Consider the following 19920-nt stretch of genomic DNA (forward strand, 5'->3'; position numbering starts at 1 on the left):
CGGTCACTGGGTTTCAGTTTGGTACCTGGCTCGCCTAGTTAGCAACCCAGTGCCCCTGTCAACCCAAAGCTGCCTTTCTAGTCTGAGATGCGACTTCCTGGCTCCAAGTGCCTTGTGTTGTTTATTTGCTTTCTCCTAATGTGTGTTGTGCTGCTGGCAATTAAAACTGTTCGGCTGTAACAAAAACCGAGAAAAACACAACGCTTTTCTTGGCAAAAGAAGACAGATCCCTTCCCCAAGTGCTGCATTTACACTGTTAGCAAAAGGCCGCTTTCTCCTCAGAGTAAAATCCAGTGCTCTCACACATCACAGGAGAGGACTGGTGCGGGATGTGGAGGAGACAAGGATACCGGGTGCCTATCAGGAGGTCTGCAAGTATAGGGGGGAAAAAAAACAGGGGCGGGGCAGAAAAGATGTGAATATTCCTATAAAGCTCCTTAAGACTAGAGTTCACTCCAACTCCAGGGACAATACAAAACAGCTAAACTACCTGATAAGCTCTAATATTTACAATACTCTCACATGAGAGCAGTCTCTCTCACAGGTTAACACACTGGTAATTATATAAAGCAAAAGACAACAACAGCAACATGAGAGGGGGTAACTGCAGGACCCCATTCCATTTTGAAGTACGATTTAAGCGGATATATTCACCAGCCACTAAAAGCGCTTTCCAAATCATCTTTCAAACCCATCTTTCTTGTCAGCCTCAGTATTTTGGCCATAGCCATTAATACATTTAGGTATTTAGCAAGTATTTTTACGTGATCTGACTCACTTAAAAAAAAAAAAAAAAAAAAAATCACAGGCTAGTATATCAGTCTTAGCCCGAGCACTACCTGTGAAACCAAAGGGGTCAATGCACTCAGCTCTAGGAGCAGGCATCAAAATCACAGCTTCCGCCTGGGTTTCGGTCCCTAGCTCACTATTCACGCTGGTTGTGTGGCCCTAGATCATTCACTTAGACTTTCTGACCTCACTTCTCAACAGGTGCACATGAGGATAACAATTCTTACCCCACCAAATTGGGTTTAAAGTTCAATAATACATGCAAAAAGTGCTTTAGAGCACAGCACAGCACAATAATTGCTCATCAAAATGTTAGTGACCTTCACAATTTTTTTCATTTTATTCATGACTTTTTTGCTTTTTCTTATTTGTTACAATTATAAGGAGTACAGTTTGTTGTTTTTTTTTTTAACAGTTCATGTTCCTGTAACCCAGAAAATCAACTAGTACATGCTTCGGACAATATTGCCTTAAGAGGCAAACCTTGCTCATGGCATAAATGCAGCACAGACGGCGAACACAAATGCTACCATCTCCACAAAGTATTGCTTTTCAATCACCAAAATATATACCAGGCAAACAGTCTCTTAACCCCAGGCATGACCCCTAAAACTGTTAAAGTCATTTGTATAAAATGCTTTAAAGCATGTAGGACAAGTGAGTGATTTACAGCCAGAAAATGTTTTCTTCCTGGCCTTGATTTCAAAAGTAGCCAAATGACTTTAACATGCTTGTTCCCCCTTCCTCATGTCACTGTCATCAAACCCTTTCAAAGGGCATTGCGAAATATATAGTGATGGCTCCTGAGTGGAACCCTAAGTTCCTCTCCTTTCTGAAATAAACCACTGCGCCCACAGGCACTTAGGAGTGGAAAAGCTAGCAAAATGAAATCCATTCACAATGGTGGTAGGAGAAGTAACTGTTTTTCTGAATTCTTACTTCCCAGTGAGTTAGTCGATTGCCTCTGCTCAACTCTTTGTGTTTGAGAAGCTCCTGATCTTATTACAACTCTTTCCTAATTAAAACAAACCTCTCTTCCTAAACTTCTAGGACTTCTAGGTTTCTTTGGATTTTTTAATCGATACCGTTTAATCAACACACAACACTTAAATAAGCCTCTTAGAATATGGTGAAAATGCTCTCTTCTTGTTCAGACTAACCATTGATATAGGAGGTGGGGAAGCCACATAATTTTCTCAAACAAGCCAACCTCCTCTCTGACTTCACTGGGAAATCACTGAACTATTAAACTTGGGGCGGGGGGGGGGGGATACTTTAAACCTCTGAGGTATTTAGAACCCCCCTTAATTAAACACTTATGTTACACATAGGTGGGTTTACACAGATATATGTATACATAGATTAAATAATTTGAAAACAAAAGTAAACAAATACTTCCAAACTACAGTTGGATTTCTTTCTTTATTGAGAAAGTAATTAGAAAGCAAGCTCAGCTAGAGTTCTTCCGCGGACAGATGAAAAATGTCACATGCATGATTTTTAGGATGCAAGGAGAATGCTTGCTAAGAGCCAAGTAACTCCAATGGAATTTCAGGTTTTAGCCTAGGACTTCAAATGTCAAGAATTCCTTTTTGTCACTGAACAAGATGTGAGAAACAAGAACTATGACTGTTTATAGTCACCAAAAAATTTAACTGTGATGCAAGTACATGGTCTAATATCTTAAAAGGCAGCTAGCATTTGTTAATGAGTTGATTTTTCATCTGCTTATAGCAAACCTTAAACAAGAAAGGTTGGAGAGCAGTTTAGTCAATCAACGGTAATTCCTGCAAAGATGTCAGGACTTTACTCTCACATCAAAGAGACTGCAGGAAAGCCCAACAGTGCTGTATTTTTCGGACCACGCATGTCCATGGAGAGCTTCTGAGCCCCTGCCAAGGCTATGAGTGAGGACATTATGCTTCACTCTGTGCTTCTCCTCCTGCTACCACTGACCCCCAGAGCTCACACACATAGATAATCCGTGCTCTGATGCTAAACTCAGAGTAATCACCCATTCTGGGGGCAAGGTTAACTAGATTGGCTTGAGGTGAGTGTACAAAGGAGGGTCAGAAATCTGACAGTGGTGGACAATTAGAATACAGGATATAAATTACCATTTAAATTGGCTTTAGGAAAAGACTAGCTCTAAATAAATAATTACACCACAATTTTGGACAATTTTAAACAGTATTTTTAAAAGTTGAGTATTCACCAATAGGTAAACAAGTAGTGAATAAATGGAATATATTAGTGCATTTGTCTACATATGGGTGCTTGTGTGTCCAAATGGCTATTTGCAACAATGGCCTTTAATAGCAATTGATCACATTCTTATCTTGATACTTAAGTAGTTCTTATCTTGATCACTTAAATATTATCTTATTTAAAAAAGATGTAAGTAGCTCAGATGACAACACTGCAAGATAAAAGAAAGAGAAAAATAAAGCTAAGGCAAAATAATGATGTGACAAAAATCCAAAAAACGCTATAAAAAATGACCACTGTGTCTCAGTAGCCAAAAGAGACATTCTTGCTGGTAATAGTAGTTCTAAGCATATTATAGTCCACAGCTAGCAGGTAAGCAGATAATTAAAGTGAAAGAAACTCTCAGAACAAATGGTCTAAATAAGCGTGCACTGTGCTGTCTGCCATGATCCAAGACTGAATACGAAACAGGAGGTTTTCAGATCAACCTGGAGGATTACTAATAATGAGTCTCCAATGATTGATGGTGACTCAAGACATGCGGACAAGGTAAGAGGTTGTGTAGGCACTTTTGGAAATTCTGACATTCTTTTCCTTCATTTATTTTTTTAATTATTCAACACTGACTAATCTCACAAGAGAGCTAAAAAGAATACAAAGAAATAAAGCAGGTCCTCAAAACTTAAAATCTAGCGCAATGGCTCTTAAATTTTAGTGTATACCAGATTCACCAGGAGTGTTTCTTAAAATCCAGACTTTTAAACTCTACTTCCCACAGTTGCAGGATCAGAAAGTCTGGGACAGGTCCCAACTATTAGCATTTCTAGCAATTTTTCAAGTGATATAGTTGCTGCTAATGGGCCATACTTTGAGAACCTCTGACTTGGGGGGTTATAAGATGAAAAGCACCCATTGCTAACATCATACCCAATGGGTAAAGATATCTCTCCCCCTAACATCGGGAATAAACAAGAATGCTCACTTTCACCCCCACTCTTCAACAGAAAAGAAGAGGAGGCGTCCAGACTGTATAGGAAGAAGTAAAACCGTATCTATTCACAGATGACATCATCGTATATGTGGAAAATCCTACTGATTCCATTAAAAAATTACTAGAGCTAATAAATGGATTCAGTAAATTTGCAGGGTACAAGAGCAACACACAAGTGAAGAGAGTTTTTATACACCATCTTTATAAAGACCAATTCCACTTACTACAGCATCCATAAGAAAACCTAGAAATAAATCTTACCAAGGAGTACGTGTGTGGAAAACTTATACCCTTAAACTACATTACTGAAATAAATTAAAGACCTAAATTAGTGGAACTATGGAAAACCTAAATAAAGACATGGGATGACAACTGAATAATGCCAGCAATTCTACTGAAAGTGACCCACAATGGCAATGTAACCGTCATCAAAATCCCAATGGCCTTTTGGGCAGAAATGGAAAAGCTGATCCTCCAAATCACAGGAAATTGCCAAATGCCCCAAACTGACAAAAACAATGAAGCTGGGCCTCTATCTGACATCATGTACAAAAATTAACTGAAACTGGATCAGAGACCTGAATACAAGAACTTAACACCATAAAACTCTTAGAAGAAAACAAAAACAGGGTACATTTCATGATATTGAAGTAGACAGTGGATTCTGAGAGAATATCAAAAGCACAAGCAAAAAAAAAAAAAAAAGAAAAGAAAAGAAACCTAGAATTTGTCATCAAAAATGAAACTTTTTGTGGGGAGGACATTCTTAAGAAAATGAGCACACAGACTACAGATTCAGGAAAAATATTTACAAATCACGTATCTGATAAGAGACCTGTACCCCAAACACATAAAGAATTCTTACAACAAAAAAACAAACAACTCAGCTTAAAAACAGGCAAAAGGCTTGAACAGACATTTCACCAAAGAAGATGTACAAACAGTCAACAAACATGACATGATGAACATCATTAGTCATTACGGAAACACGGATCAAAACCACAGTGAGATGCCACTTCACACCCACTCTGATGGCTATTCTCAGAAAAATGGAAAATAAGCATCAGGGAGGATGCAGAGAAATTGGAAATCTTATACATTCCTGGTAGGAATGTTAAATGGAACAGACCCTGTAGAAAGCAGTTTGGTACTTCCTCAAAAAGTTCAACATAAAGTTACCAAATGGCCCATCAATACAACTCCTCGGTATATAACCATAAGATTCAAAAAGAAGGACTGAAATACCTAAACACACATGTCCGCAAGAGCACTACTGACAATAACCAAATGATGGAAAGAACTGAAAGGTCCATTCAAGGACGAATGGGTATTAAGATATGATATAACGCAATGAAATATTACTCAACCATAAAAAGACATCAAGGAGTGATACATGCTGTATGACTGATTCCATTTATATGAAACATCCAGAATGAAAAAATCAAGAGAGAGAACTCAGATTTGTGGTTTCCAAGGGCCGAGGGGTGGGAAGGATCTGGAGAGAAACTGCTTACGGGGTGCAGGGTTTCCTTTTGGGATGATGAAAATATTTAAGAATAGAAGTAGCGATTGCACAACACCATGAATTTACTAAATGCCAATGAGTTAAAATAGTTAACTTGATGTTATGTGCGTGTCACTTCACTTTTTTAAGATGATGAGCATATAACCAAAAAAAATGGAGGGGCGCCTGGATGGCTCAGTCAATTAAGAGTCTGCCTTCAGTTCAGGTTGTGATCCTGAGGTTCTGGGATCGAGTCCTGGGATCAGGCTCCTTGGTCAGCAGGGAGCCTGCTTCTCCCTCTGCCCTTCCCTCAGCTCGTGCCCTCTCTCTCTTACTTGCTCTCTCTCTCTCTCAAATAAATAAATAAAATCTTTTTTAAAAAGTAAGACAGGAAACCTGGAGTTACTAATAAACTACCGAAAAGCAACAGAGTATAAATCTCCTAGAGCACCTCTTCATCCCTTATACATCTGTATTTGGGAGGATGCTATTTCCAGACGCTGTGCTCTGCAAAGACCAGAAGATACGTTCTCTATCCTCAAAAGACTGATAGTCTAATTACAGGGATACAGACATATCAACAAATAAACACAAGGAGGCATTTCAGGCACTGTCTAAATTTAGCAAACTTTTAGAAGATTGTCATCCCATGGACACGTTAGTAATTACAGAAATGAGCGTTTATAAGACCCTTTGGATTTATTAGCATAGTTTAGTTGTTTCTAATTTTATTCTCCTTTGGGAGAAAGATTCATTGTTTCTGAGAATGTTGCTGTGGAGTCATTTTCCCTCAAGGTGTGATTTTCATATAGACCCCAGGTAGGGAAGGCGCATTTCTGTGGCTCAGGTAAGCCTGTCTCTCTGACCTATAACTACTCCCTCCCAAAGGCATTCTGCTAGACTAGAGGAAAACAGGCTGGAAAGAGCAGAATCCAAGCACTGTGAACAACAAAAGCTGGGAAGCTAGGGAGGCCTGGGTCTGAGTGAACCTCACCACTTTCTAGCATGACCTTGGCCAAGATTCTTAAAATCTTTCTGACGAGCACCTTTCCCACCTAAAAAAAGGGATGACCAGGGCCTACTTTCACGAGTTGTTCTGAGAACCACAAGATGTGATGTATATAAAAGTACCTAGCACAGTGCCTGCTCAAGTCATGGAAGAAAAATACTGTATGAACAAAAGGATTAACAGTGTACATTCATTTACCACAGAGATAAAAGAAAAATTACAGTCTCTCAAGTGAGCAAGTTAACTGTTTTGTTCTTGACACTTTTTCTTCCAAAAACATGTTCCATCTTGTAGTTTGCAAACAGTATCCTCCATTTAAAACTGTTATGCATTCAAGATAGACTATGATTAAAAAAATAAGAACTGGGGCGCTTGGATGGCTCAGTGTGTTAGAGCCTCTGCCTTTGACTCAGGTCATGATCTCGGGGTCCTGGGGATCGAGCACCGCATCGGGCTCTCTGCTCAGCGGGGAGTCTGCTTCCCCTTCTCTCTGCCTACTTGTGATCTCTGTCTGTCAAATAAATAAATAAAATCTTCAAAAAAAAAAAAAAAAAAAAGAACCAAGTTTAAAAAAGGGAAGGAAGGATGCCTTCCCATGGTTATCTACCTTTCTCCCAAATTACCTGTTATCTTCCCCTAATTTCTAGGAAACCTTAGAAAGTTGGCTGTGCCTAGCTTTCAAATGTCCTGAGACAGCTCTAAATCAGTTGATCCCTCTACAGGTCTCTGACATTGGCTTTATTCCAAGAATTTCTAGTCTAGCTCAACCATTGTCCTTAAACTAGCAAGTGACCATAACAACAAATTGCCTAATGACTAAACACTGCTGCTGAAATCTGCTCAGTGTCAACCACTATACTACCAAGAACTAAAACCGACTTACTGAGAGAATTCATAAATAATGGGTCGCCGCCTCTTGCCTCTTAACCATTTCAACACACAAGGTGCCCCCATTTTAGTTATGCAGGCTGTTTTGTCCTTTTGAAATGTAAGTCTTTCCTTTCCAAATATTTCTCCTGTGACTTGTCTTGCTCCTTAGCTGTTTTAAGGGCATCAAGAATTAGAGGACAAGGGTATAACTCTTACATGAGACCAAACTTCCGGAATCCCAATTTACTTCAATTTCAATTGAGATATCTACCTAATCTACCTTATCACACTGTTTTAAGGCCTAAATATTAATAAAATCCATATAATTACTGTGTGATCAGAATGCTCCACTTATACCCACTGATATTTTATTGAATTCAATTCAATAAACCCTTATCATACAAGATGCTATAAGGAATTAAAAGCCAGAGAGAGGATTTTACAACAGCTTTGTTAGCAATAAACTACCATATAAATAAGCAGCAATTGCTTTATTAGAGGCCAAGAGCTGTAGAGTTGAACAATAAAAATTACCCACGGGGTACAGAAGAGAAGGATACTGAAAACTCCCAGTGATCAGAAGTGAAGAGGGAAGGAAATTGGTGAATCCATCCACAACAGGAATGATGATCTGACAGTTTTAGAAAGAACTTAATTTAAATTCAAGGCTTCAGAAATACAAACTAAGATTGTCAAAGACATCAGGTATTATGGGAGGCCAGTAACACAGCCCTCAACTTCTGATTTTAGAACTCTCGATTGCTGCTTGCTCAGTTCAACAAACCCTTGCTGAACCCGATCTAGTCGCCAAGCCCTGTGCAGGATGCCAAGGACACGATGACATTGAAGAGAACAAGCATTGCTGTTCTTAATTATGGAGAGAATGGCATGCAGCATGAGTAACACACAGGTGCACAGCAGTGCATGGGGGAGGGGAACCCCCAGCCTCTCGTCCTGCTTTTGGCCTGAGGCTTCTGTGACAGACACTGCGTGTCTCATCGTGGAATCAGGCATAAGGCCCAGACGTCTGAAGCAGCAAGGACTCTTTGGTGATACTGCAGTCCAGCAATCGAAATGATTAAAGAATTAGGCAGAAGGCCTATGAGGACTAGTTTGAGAAGTTGCTCTTTGGAAACAAAATGAAACAAAAAACCATGGCTTCACTCTGACGCCAAAGCTGGACCTCCCAAAGTCTTGGGACCCAGCTTACAAGCGTACCTTTATTGCCTTGTCCAAATTCAGAATATAATTTACCAGTCTACCAATGAAACATACTCACTCTCACCCTGTGAGTTAGACTCTCTAAATGAGTACCAACAGCCAGTCTGTCTTTGATTTTTAATGTCAGGTTTTAATGGCAGATAATCCATGGATCTGCTTATTTATACTTCAACCAGAACCTTATAAACTTCAAAGCTCTCAGAAATGATACAAAGACAACTCAATAATACTACGAAAGGGCTTCTGACATTTTTTCTTAAAGGCTCTGCAAATATTAGCTTCCAAGTTAAAATAAAGGGATCAAAAAGGGGCACTGAGCCTTTATTTCAAAGGCTTCTTCCCCTGCATATTTCCTATTAGGCCCATCAAGGGCACCTGAGAGGCCCTTGCCCCTCCCCCACTGAGTAAAGAGGCACCATTTCACCCAACTGCTGGTGTTCCAGCTAATAACACACTCAAGAGGGAGTTACCAGAAACATGGAGTCAAAATAGCTGAGTACAATTCCAGCGGAGCCCTGGACGGTCTTGTTGAGGGTAACACTTTTTTACAGCAGAGTATTTGACATCTCATTCTAAAGGTCCTCAAATAAAACACAAACTGCTGTTTTTAAAGAAAAGCACTGGGGGGAAAAACAAAACAAACTAAAGTCTGTTAGTTTTGTAAGGGAAAGAATCGGAAAGATTGATTGTTAAAAGCTGATGGCTAGAAGGGCAACTAAGCAACGTGCCAGCAAGCATGGGGGAGAATGTATTCACTGCGGTCCTGAGTATTTCAATGGGGTCGCCTTCCTTCTCTTGCCAGCTTTCTCTGCAGAAGGCTTGTAAAGGGGAAGAGGGATGAATAAAAAACATTGTCTACTCTTCCTCTCCAGACCCTCACTCCCTGCCCATCTGGCTGGCCACAGGCCCTCTTCTTCCAGAAGGCACAAAGAACAGTGAGCAAAACGCAGAACAGCCAAGTTATTTTCGTGACAACTTTGTGAAGAAGTGAGGGAGCAAATGTGTACTTCCTATCCTATCTTGAGCTCTGGTTCACAATTCCAAGGTCACGCTCTAGAGGGGCAAGTCTGCAACCGTTACCGAAATTATTAACCAGACAGTATGTGACTGCATTCCTTGTGCTGTTTGACATCATTCACCTTACAAAGGAAAGAACATTGCAAACATCGCCCACCTAAGAGCTGAAGTACAAGTAATAACGATGTATAGCTCTTTACTCAACATATCATTACTCAATATACTGAGGAGAATACAACTGTCCAGTGCTCTAATGAGGTTTACAAAACAAACCAAAGAGGATTTCTTTTAACTACTCTCTGGATTGGCTCCTTAGCTGCCCTTGCAAGACTGCTAGCCATAAAGGAAAGCCTCTGACAATATTCTAGAGGCACTTTATTGACAATATTCCACCACGGTTTACTAGCTCAGTTCTTTTAACTCATGCACCTCAAATCTCAAGGCAAGAGAGAACGTCTGAGATCCACGGAATAGAACCACGTGTTTTTTTTTTTTTTTTTTAAAGGCACTGGTTATTACGGAAACATAAAAAGGGGAACTTCCTGTTAGACCCCAATGACAGTTTACCTACCTGATGCCATTTTCTTTCCAACCTAGAAGGCCACACTCACCCACAACCACCCAATGTCAGATTGGAAATGGTCTCTAGCAACCATGCCCGGCAATCTTCTGAAATTAACTTAATTTTACAAAAGTGTTTTGATTGCTAATAAAGAGTCTCTAAATGGCCCAGGAGCTGGGATCTAATAATGGGTTTTGAAATGACAAGCTCAATTTATAGTTCTAGTCTCTGCCTTACCTAAACCACAGAGAAGAAGCCAGGAAAATAAATGAGAGTTCCTATAGACCAGCCACGTTGACACAGCCTGGTGCTTTTACTCTTGTTTGTGTGGGAAAAACAAAGGGCAGACTGAGCACTGACAGTAAACAACCACCACAAATAGGTTAGACTCTCTCATTTGAAGTCTGATCAAAGGCAGTCAGTAAACACCCCAGAGTAACTGTGGGAAGGTTGGGTCACCCTGGCCAACTATTTTTCTCAGCTATAAAAATGTGCTGACATAGTTGTTGTTCAAGGGGCAGCGGCCTGCTTTATGGTAGAAATACTTTCTAGTCCTGGCACACTGGCTCCAGAGAAACACTTTTACTGAAGAGGCTACAATTTCACTTTTAAATTATCAACCCTCCCTTCACTAAGGGGACCTGAGACCAATGAAGACACAGGGACTATGTTTAGAGAAGAGGTTATCTGGAAGGTCTCCTTGCTGATTCACCGCCATTTTCTTCCCCAGCTAAAAAACCAGCAGGCTTCTCAAGACAATGGATATACTTTGTTTTATTTTATTTTATTTTATTTTATTTTATTTAAATTTTACTTAAAAAAAAAATTTTATTTATTTTAGAGAGAGGATGGGGAAGGAGAAACAGAACCTCAAGCAGACCCACAAAGGACTCCATCTCACAACCCTGAGATCATGATCTGAGGCAAAATCAAGACTTTTAACTGACTGAGCCACCGAGGTGCCCTGAGAATGGACATATTTTAAAGTGAGATCATCCAGATAACTGCCAGTCCTCAGTTTGCTAATCAAGAATGGCCAAGGCTATGCTTACACCATATTAGTATAGATAGGAAAGGGAGAAGGCAAAATTATCAACATGTTCAATAAAAACAAAAATAAAATAAAAATAAAAAAATAAAAACAAAAATACATCCAAATGGGAATAACCACAAACAGATATGCATGATATACAAAACACGAGCAACTCACAAATTCCTTGAAGGTAAAAATGTTAGGCCTGTACCCCTCCCTTTCCAGGCACTCCTACACAGACTGAACTGTGAGCATGAATTTTTTCTTTTTCTCCATCACTGCCTTTAAGAAACCATTGTTTTATGACTTCTCTTCCTCCTGATTTCACCTATAAAATAATCCCTATATATATATATGCACATGCGCTGAGGTTCAACAAGACACACCTTCAGCCTCGTACTTATCAAGGAGGGCCCTGTTCACTTTTAGATGACAAAAACAATGCCAAAATATCTAATTAAAAACTTCCTGGCCACAGATAGGAGGTCCAGTCTGTTGCGCAATGTGTGGCTAGAACAAAGGGAAGAGTAGATAATGAGATAATGGGGAGGGTTTGGGTTAGAAAGTTGACCTTGTCTTTGAAAAGAGGGGAGGCTCTAGACAGATAACCTAACAAGGAAGAAGGGGTGGGGAAGCAGGAAGCGAAAATAATCTTGTGGACGTGGGACGGGTGTGGAGATGACTACAAACCAGGTAAAAAACCACTCAGAAAATATATGGCTCCAATTAATCTCAACAGAATTGTTTTCCAATTCAATGTGACACATTAAAAAGTCTATGGTGACAGCACACTCAGGATATTCACAATGGCAACATATAAAAAGCATCACTGAGGCTGGTCCCTGGTTCATTTCAGCTTTGGAATGGCATTTTTAAGTGTTCTTCTCTTCAACATGCCCCCCCTCCCCAAACCAAGTAGCGCTCAGTAGAGATATGGGATCCAATCTGGAGGGCCTTAGGCAAGTCACTTAACTGTCCATGTTAACTGCCTCAAATGCAAAGTAAAAGAAAAGGAACCTAATAAATTCTATGCTTTTTTGAAGAGTAATATGCTGCATGGCACTGCGTCATTTCTGTCTATGCCTGCCGATTCTAGAAAACAGCTGTTAGCTGACAATCCCTAAAATCCTTCCAGCTGTGAACCTCAAATGTGAGTACATTTAAAAGCCCCAAAACTTTTGAATATGTAGATTTCCAGGCCTCTGGCATCTGCTCTTATCCCCCCCCCCCCCCACTTCGGGCTAGCCACCTCTCTCTTCCTCCCTACCTCCCACCAACTGCACACGCCAGTAGTTTTGACATAAGTGCTCTATGGACCAATCTCAGGAATAATGTCCTAGAAAGAACACCATAAAAATAAATAAATAAAAGGAAGAAAAAAATCAATATATTCAAGATCCTTGAGCACATCTCATCTATACTCAACTTTAAGCAAAACTGGCTGACTCTTAATTTCAACATAATGTTTAAAAGTGAAGAGGGAAAATAAGGCAGCAGAGTTCCATGAATTTTATCCCACTGCTGGGTATTTAACTCAATATATTTCAACTAACAAAGATGACTATAATTTGATGAAAACTAGTCCTCCCATTTTAATAACAATAAAGCAACTATCGGTATACTTCAAGGCAACAACAAAATGGCCACAGGATTTCTATATAATATAGAATAATAAGCACATAAAAAAGCAGTCTCTATGATCACTGCATTCATTTACATGACTACTGGCAAACAGTGACAGATAGTTTACCATGAAACCTTACACACCTAAGAAGAGGTAAACAGACAAGGCAGAAAGATAAAATCTTTATAAAGATTTTGACAGCCCAAATCACAGAAATCAGAATTTCCCTGGAGTGGAATCTAGTCCAGTTCCTCATCTAAGAATTGAACTGCTAAATAAACTCTTTAGCAAGTGCCCAGAATATTTCAAGTAATGTAGAGTTCACTTCCTCAAAATGCAGCAAATCCATTTCTTAGCAATCTTAATTGATAAATGGTTTTTCCTTTGTTAAAAAGGAAATCACAGGCCCAAAATGGTGTCACTTAGGTTAAAGCCGCATACTGGTAAACCAAGACTTAATACCTAACCTAATTGCAGTTTCAGCCCTCAGGAATGTAACCTTTAACCAGTCAATCAGGAATTTTCTGGTTGATACCAATAAGGTAATCTGTCACAGGGCTCTTTATCCCCCAAAGGAAAATGATGTAATCCACATATTAAAACCCTTTTGTCCCCAAATGAAGGTGACCTCACCTGAAATAATCCTTTTTTCTGTTTATGACTCCCTTGTCTTGGCTTTAAAAACCTTTCCCTTTCTGTAGCCCTTTGGAGTTCCCCTCTACTTGCTAGAGGGGATGCTGCTTGTTTCATTAATCAATTAATAAAGCCAATTAAATCTTTGAAATATAGTCAGGTGAATTTTTAATAACCCTTTAACAAGCAGAAATCTGGATTCCATTCCAACGAGACAAAGAGACTAAATGTAACCTCAATTTCCATAAACAATCCTTTAGATACTTGGGAGAGTTAAATCTCATCAGACCGACTCTTCTATAGACAAATTCACTTGGGTTTTCTTTCTATGAAATGGCTTCCAACTGCATTCCCATGGATCCCTCTAACAATCTACCTTTCTATGGCCCTTTTCAAAACTGGGTTCTGAAAACACTGGTCCATCACTCTAAAAACAAGATGTGGATTATCAATCATAGCATTCTGTCAGTGGTTATGCTCTTGTTTAACCAATAATTGTACTCCATGTGAGATTCCCGCTGGGATGTATTTCTGTTTGTTTTTACTGAACATGCTGATAACTTTGCCTTCTCCTCCTCTTACCTATTCGAACATGGGGTAGGTATAGTCTTGGCCATTCCTGATTAGCCAACTGAGAGCTGGTAGCTGTCCAGTTATGTCCGGATGAGATAACTTTAAAATATGTATTTGTTCTCTTGAGAAGCCTGCTGCTTTTTCAGCTCAGAAAAAAGCAGCAGTGAGTCAGCCAGGATACCTTTCTTGTAACCTTTTGGTAACTTGGGTGTTTCAAGAGACCTTTCTGGTAACCTATTCGTAACTTTGTTTTTTACAAAAGGCAAATCTTTTCATTTCTTGCACATGGCCACAAAGTTTTTTAAAAGTACCACAAAAAATGTAGAATCCTAAGAACTAATAAATAGAACAGCTTATAACGTAGAAAGGAGGTCTATAAATAACTTTCTCAGTTAAATTTCACAAAGGTTTTTCAAAGTGCCAATATTAATTCATTCCGGGAAAGTTTTACCCAGAGATTCTTACCTCTATTTGATTTTGTTACTTTAAAAAATGAAGTTTTCCTTTTGTGAGAACCCACTTCTTCATTTTACCCAAGTCTGGGCATTTGTTCATAAAGACTGTTCATGGGATAATCATATAATCATACTGCTATGGATTTAGAGCAACTTACAGAACTCTTGAAATTGATGAGGTGCACAAGAGGGATTACCCATTCAAAAAATAAAATAAAATTCATTTGTTTATTGCCAGTCCGAAGTCTAGAATCCCTACTGCGACCCAAAAGAATAAGAAGGGGGGGGAGGAATGATGCATCTTTTCATGTGTAGTACAGGGCCATTTTTTTTTTTTAATAAACAGCATAATATTTCACCAAATCTGGGATGCCATAAAATGCAAAGACTGTGTATGTTACTAAAAAGGACAAAACCACTGCCTAAACTGCATTCAATTTACATTTAATCAATTGTAAGATGACAGCCAATTTAAAATACGTTAAAATGAGATGGAAGTGTGCTTTTTAAAATTAATGAAATACAGGGGGCACCTGGATGGCTCAGTGGTTAAGTGTCTGCCTTCGGCTCAGGTTGGGATCCAGCTCCATATCGGGCTCCCTGCTAGGCAGGAGGCGTGCTTCTCCCTCACCCACTCCCCCTGCTTCTGTTCCTTTTCTCACTGTCTCTTTCTCTGTCAAATAAATACATAAAGATCTTAAAAAAAAATTAATGAAATACAGTATACAGTTTGAGAATAAACTGCAAAAAATCAAGTTCATAAACCCAACCTGGAGAGCTATCCAATGGTCCAGTGATGCCCAGTGGGCATGTAAGAACTTTGTGGACACAATTACAAAATCCATTTGTGAACAACACAACATGGGTCTATCCAGCTATAAGTCTGATGTCTCCGAAATCACCAAAATTCATTTCCTGCACAAAACTTTCAAAATGCAGTGATATGGTAGCTCATCTGAATGAATCCACTTGGCCTCTTTCTCCTTTTAACTTCAAATTAGGATCTGTTATCCTTCTGTTGAACTCAGTATTCCTATAACCAACTCATTTATTTTACTTTATACACCAAGCAATTTTTAGATTAATTTTCTAAATATCCAGAGTTTACAAAAACATGGGTCATGATCCCCTCGAAGAGACTGGCACGACCCACTAAATCTAAAATTGAAGATAATTTCCAAGCAGCCACTAATCTAGTGTCCTCATATTCTGAACACATACAACCATCAATCTAGAAGTTTTAACACCATTGGTTAGCAAAACAAAATAATTTACTTTAAAAAAAATTTTTGATGTCTCTGGACAGATGGGAGTGTAAACAGTCCTAAAGTTTGGTCATCCCATAAAGTCTATAATACATCTGATTTGCATTAAAATGCGATGTCTTACATATACACGTTTTCAAGAATTTAAGTCTCAACATAATGAAAAATATTACTTTATCTCACGTTTTAAAGAGTTCTACATCTCCCTTAGTCTCATTAGTCCTTGGAATGTAATAACCAATAAACAATACTCTGCAAAAATAATAATAATAATAAATAAATTATACTCATTTTTCTCCATTTCTTCCTACCTACCCCTTGGCCCTGCCTCCTAGTCTACAACCTCTGGAAGAAGGCTGTATGGGGAGGAGTTTAAGATAAATACATGTATTGGGGTGCCTGGGTGGCTTAGTGAGTTTTGTGTCTGACTTTTAGTTTCAGCTGGGGTCTTGGTCTCTGGGTCCTGGAATCGAGTCCCACATAGACCTCCACTCCCATACATGCACGCTCTCTCTCTCTCTCTCAAATAAATACTTTTTAAAAAGATATATACAGGTATTATTCATGTTTTGAAAAAGCCACTTCTGACAGTGGACAGCAAGCATGTCTACCTGTGACTGCTGTAACCACATGGTACATTAACATTTGAACTACTATTGTTCTCTGGTGGCTGGGAGAAATGCCAGATTCCTTCAATTTGAGCTTTATCATACCCTTTGTTTTTCTTGCTCCCAGGTGCTCCTATCTAAATATTCTTACTAATGTCAGCCAGATGAAAGGAAATGAAAGCTCAGATTCTACCCGGCAATGTGCGGTCCTAACCCAGATTTTACAGAACAAGAATTACCAGGAAATTAAAGAACAAATCTTCTCTCTAAAGTCTCAGGAAAAAGAATCACTATTAATGCCAAAGTATTATTTAGTTATCCGTTACTCTCCTAATTTGACTAAATTCCCTACTCACAAAATGATCATCTGGAAAAGTCTGGCCTATCAAAATTTACCAAACAGAAACGTAACAGTCGGAAGCATACGTGCACAAAAGCATAAGGTAGTCACATCTGATCCCCAGGAGGCTTCTTCATTCGCTTTCCCCCCCAGTTCTTCTTATTGTTTATTTGCTAGTTATGGTCCATTTGCGTCCAATGTTTGGGAAGCGAGTGTTAATAATGCTATCAATTACCTCTACTTCTGAGTGCATAGACATCAGGCAAAACTAACACAAAACGTGTTTTACGATTTCCTCAGGTTTTCACATAAATTAACGTCTTAGCTGTATTTCATAGACTAATCCTAAACCCACCGGAGAAGATCGCTGAAACATCCTGCCTGGCAACTAAGGCAGTGATCGCAGATGTGATGAGAAAGCTGGGCTGGGAAGTTTCTGGGTGTGACGTCACAGCTCCGCAAAAATGGGTTCAAAACAGGTGAAACAGGGGCGCCTGGGTGGCTCAGTGGGTTAAGCCGCTGACTTCGGCTCAGGTCATGATCTCAGGGTCCTGGGATTGAGTCCCGCATCGGGCTCTCTGCTCAGCAGGGAGCCTGCTTCCTCCTCTCTCTCTGCCTGCCTCTCTGCCTACTTGTAGTCTCTCTCTGTCGAATAAATAAATAAAATCTTAAAAACAAAAAACAAACAAAAAAAAAAACAGGTGAAACAGACCCAAGACAAGTAAATTTTACAAAACTAATCAAGGCCAAGATGGCCAAAACAAAGATCCCTATAAATAATGAGGCAGAACGCTGAGCTATACTTTTCTGTCACGATTTCCCTCTCAAAACAGAGGCCTCCTGAACAAACTTCAGTTTTAGAGCAAGCACAGTACTAAAAATTCTGGAGACGTTTCATGGACTCAACACACTGGCAAAACTTTCTGTATCAGCTACAGGGCTTACGACTACATAAAACATCACAATATGTACCATCTATTTTTTTTTTATAATTGGTTTTGTGGAACACAGTCTCTAGGATATACTTCTACACAAACTTATTTTTTGATGGGCTCCTAGAAATAAACAACAAGACACGCCTCACGTTATTGGTGCAAAACTTTTCTGACTCCTATTTAGGAGTTGGAAGACTTCCTCTTTATGTGGTGCAACATTTCAGATGACTGGTAACTACTAAAATAGCATTAATGAGCTGCAATAAATATAACTGCTATAAAAATCATCCTAAACTGGTCAATTTCAATCAGCCCTAAAGTCCCTTGAGCAAAACTAATTGTGTTGCCAATAGGCATATTACCTTACAGTAGTAAAAGTCTAAAAACATTGCTTCCAAGCCTTATACTCCTTATTACTCTGTCTCTCATCACATCATAAAAAAATATGTGGTGGAATAATTTATATATCTGCTTTTTTTTTATACACAGCATACAAGTATAAATATCCTGCTTTTATACTAAGATACGTCATAATGATTCATTGATTTTTAAGTTTAAAATCATGATGCCAATTAGGCACTAAACAAAATGTAGTATTACCCAGCCCTATCTACTAGACCACAACAGCGATTCACAAGTTACTAGTAAAGAGTAAGTCAACTACGTCACATCTCTCTGTGATAAAAACAGATACAGAACAGAGGCAAATTCCTTTACCTATAGCAGAGGTTCTCTCTCTGAAGTGATCCCAGCTTCTTAGCACTTTATTCTGAGCAACTTTAAACACTTACCCAAAACCACACTGCAAGCAAAGGTAAATTGAAAACTCTACAAGGAGAATGCAGGTGTTCGTTTTTGTGTTTTTTTAATCTAGTGTTTTATTAGCTTCAGCTGTGCAGTATAGTGATTCCACGATTCTACGTATCACCCAGTGCTCATCATCAACAAGCACACTCCTTAATCCCCATCACGTATAACCCAACCCCCACCCACCCCACAACCTCTGGTAACCATCAGCTTGTTCTCTATGATAATGATAAAGAACCTGTTTCTTGATTGTCTCTCTCCTTTTTCCCCTTTGCTCATTTGTTTCTTAAATTCCACATATCAGCGAGATTATATATTATTTGCTTAGCATCATACCCTCTGGCTCCATCCATGTTGTTGTAAATGGCAGGATTTCATTCTTTTTTATGGCCCAGTAATATTCCACTGTACACATACACCACCTCTTTACCCATTCGTCCACTGATGGCCACTGGGGCTGCTTCTGGAGAACGCAGGCTTCGTTCCCAGACACCCAGAGTCCAGCAGTTGTGGCATAGATACTGGAGCCATACTCTTGTAAATTTCATTCCAAGCTCCTCCAGTTATCCCTGTGAAATCCTAGGCAAATGACTAAAGCCCTCTCTGTGCCTTGCTTCCTCAGCTCTTCCTCCTTTCTTCTACCATGAAGAAGGCAACAGTACCAATCTCACAAGACCGTGGGAAGAAGGGAGTCAGACCTGAAGTACTTAGGAGGAGGGCTGGCATGTGCCAAGCTCCCCATGTGCGTTAGCTGAGACCATCACCATTACACCACAGGCACGCCTGCCACGTCCTCTCCTACCCAGACTGTCCCTACGACTATTCCTGTTCTATTCCAGTTTTCACGACTTAAGGACCCAGACTTTTCCAAGGGTACACAAACTTGTGCATAAAAATATCTAGACAACACAATGATTAATACCAGAGTTTACGCTGGGGGGGTGATTCTGACTTTAAGCTTTTGACTAGGTTAAGCCAAAACTCACTTACTCCAGTGGGCAAATCAATGCTGATTTCTTATTGACTGAGGGAAAGCAATACAGTTTATTGCCACATGGGAATCTTCCTTCCCCTTGAGTAAAGCACCTGTCCTTTCCGTCAACTACAACCATCCTCTGCATTTCCCCCACAATGCCAAGCAAAGTTTGCCCAGCATTTCACGGGTTCTTGGTAGTAAGTCAGGCCTAAATGGACATGTCGTGTCCATGTCGTGTCCGTGTCGTGTGCTCACATTCTTGCACTGCTTGTCAACATAGCTGGTTCTCAACAGCCCCAACTAGACCAAGGTTTCTACACCTTAAAACAAGCAATGGGTAATTGCAAAGAATGCCTAACCACGTGTCCCTCTGAGTGGTGTCCTCATTTCACACAGCTAATACTAGACCCTGCCAGACAACAGACTTGGGGCTAGAGAATGTCTGAAGTGACTAAATGCCCACAACAGCGATGTTTCATTTGCACCTCTGAACACAGAAG

The 19920-nt window shown here is 39.6% G+C and overlaps 1 protein-coding gene across 2 annotated transcripts in view; it reads right to left on the minus strand.

Annotated features, from left to right (window-relative positions):
- Positions 1-19920, minus strand: part of FNDC3B (fibronectin type III domain containing 3B) — a 338247-nt gene that overhangs the window by 160871 nt on the left and 157456 nt on the right. The window lies entirely within an intron of this gene.

Source organism: Mustela nigripes, chromosome 2, assembly GCF_022355385.1.
Source record: "Mustela nigripes isolate SB6536 chromosome 2, MUSNIG.SB6536, whole genome shotgun sequence".
In the NCBI taxonomy this organism is placed as follows: Eukaryota; Metazoa; Chordata; class Mammalia; order Carnivora; family Mustelidae; genus Mustela; species Mustela nigripes.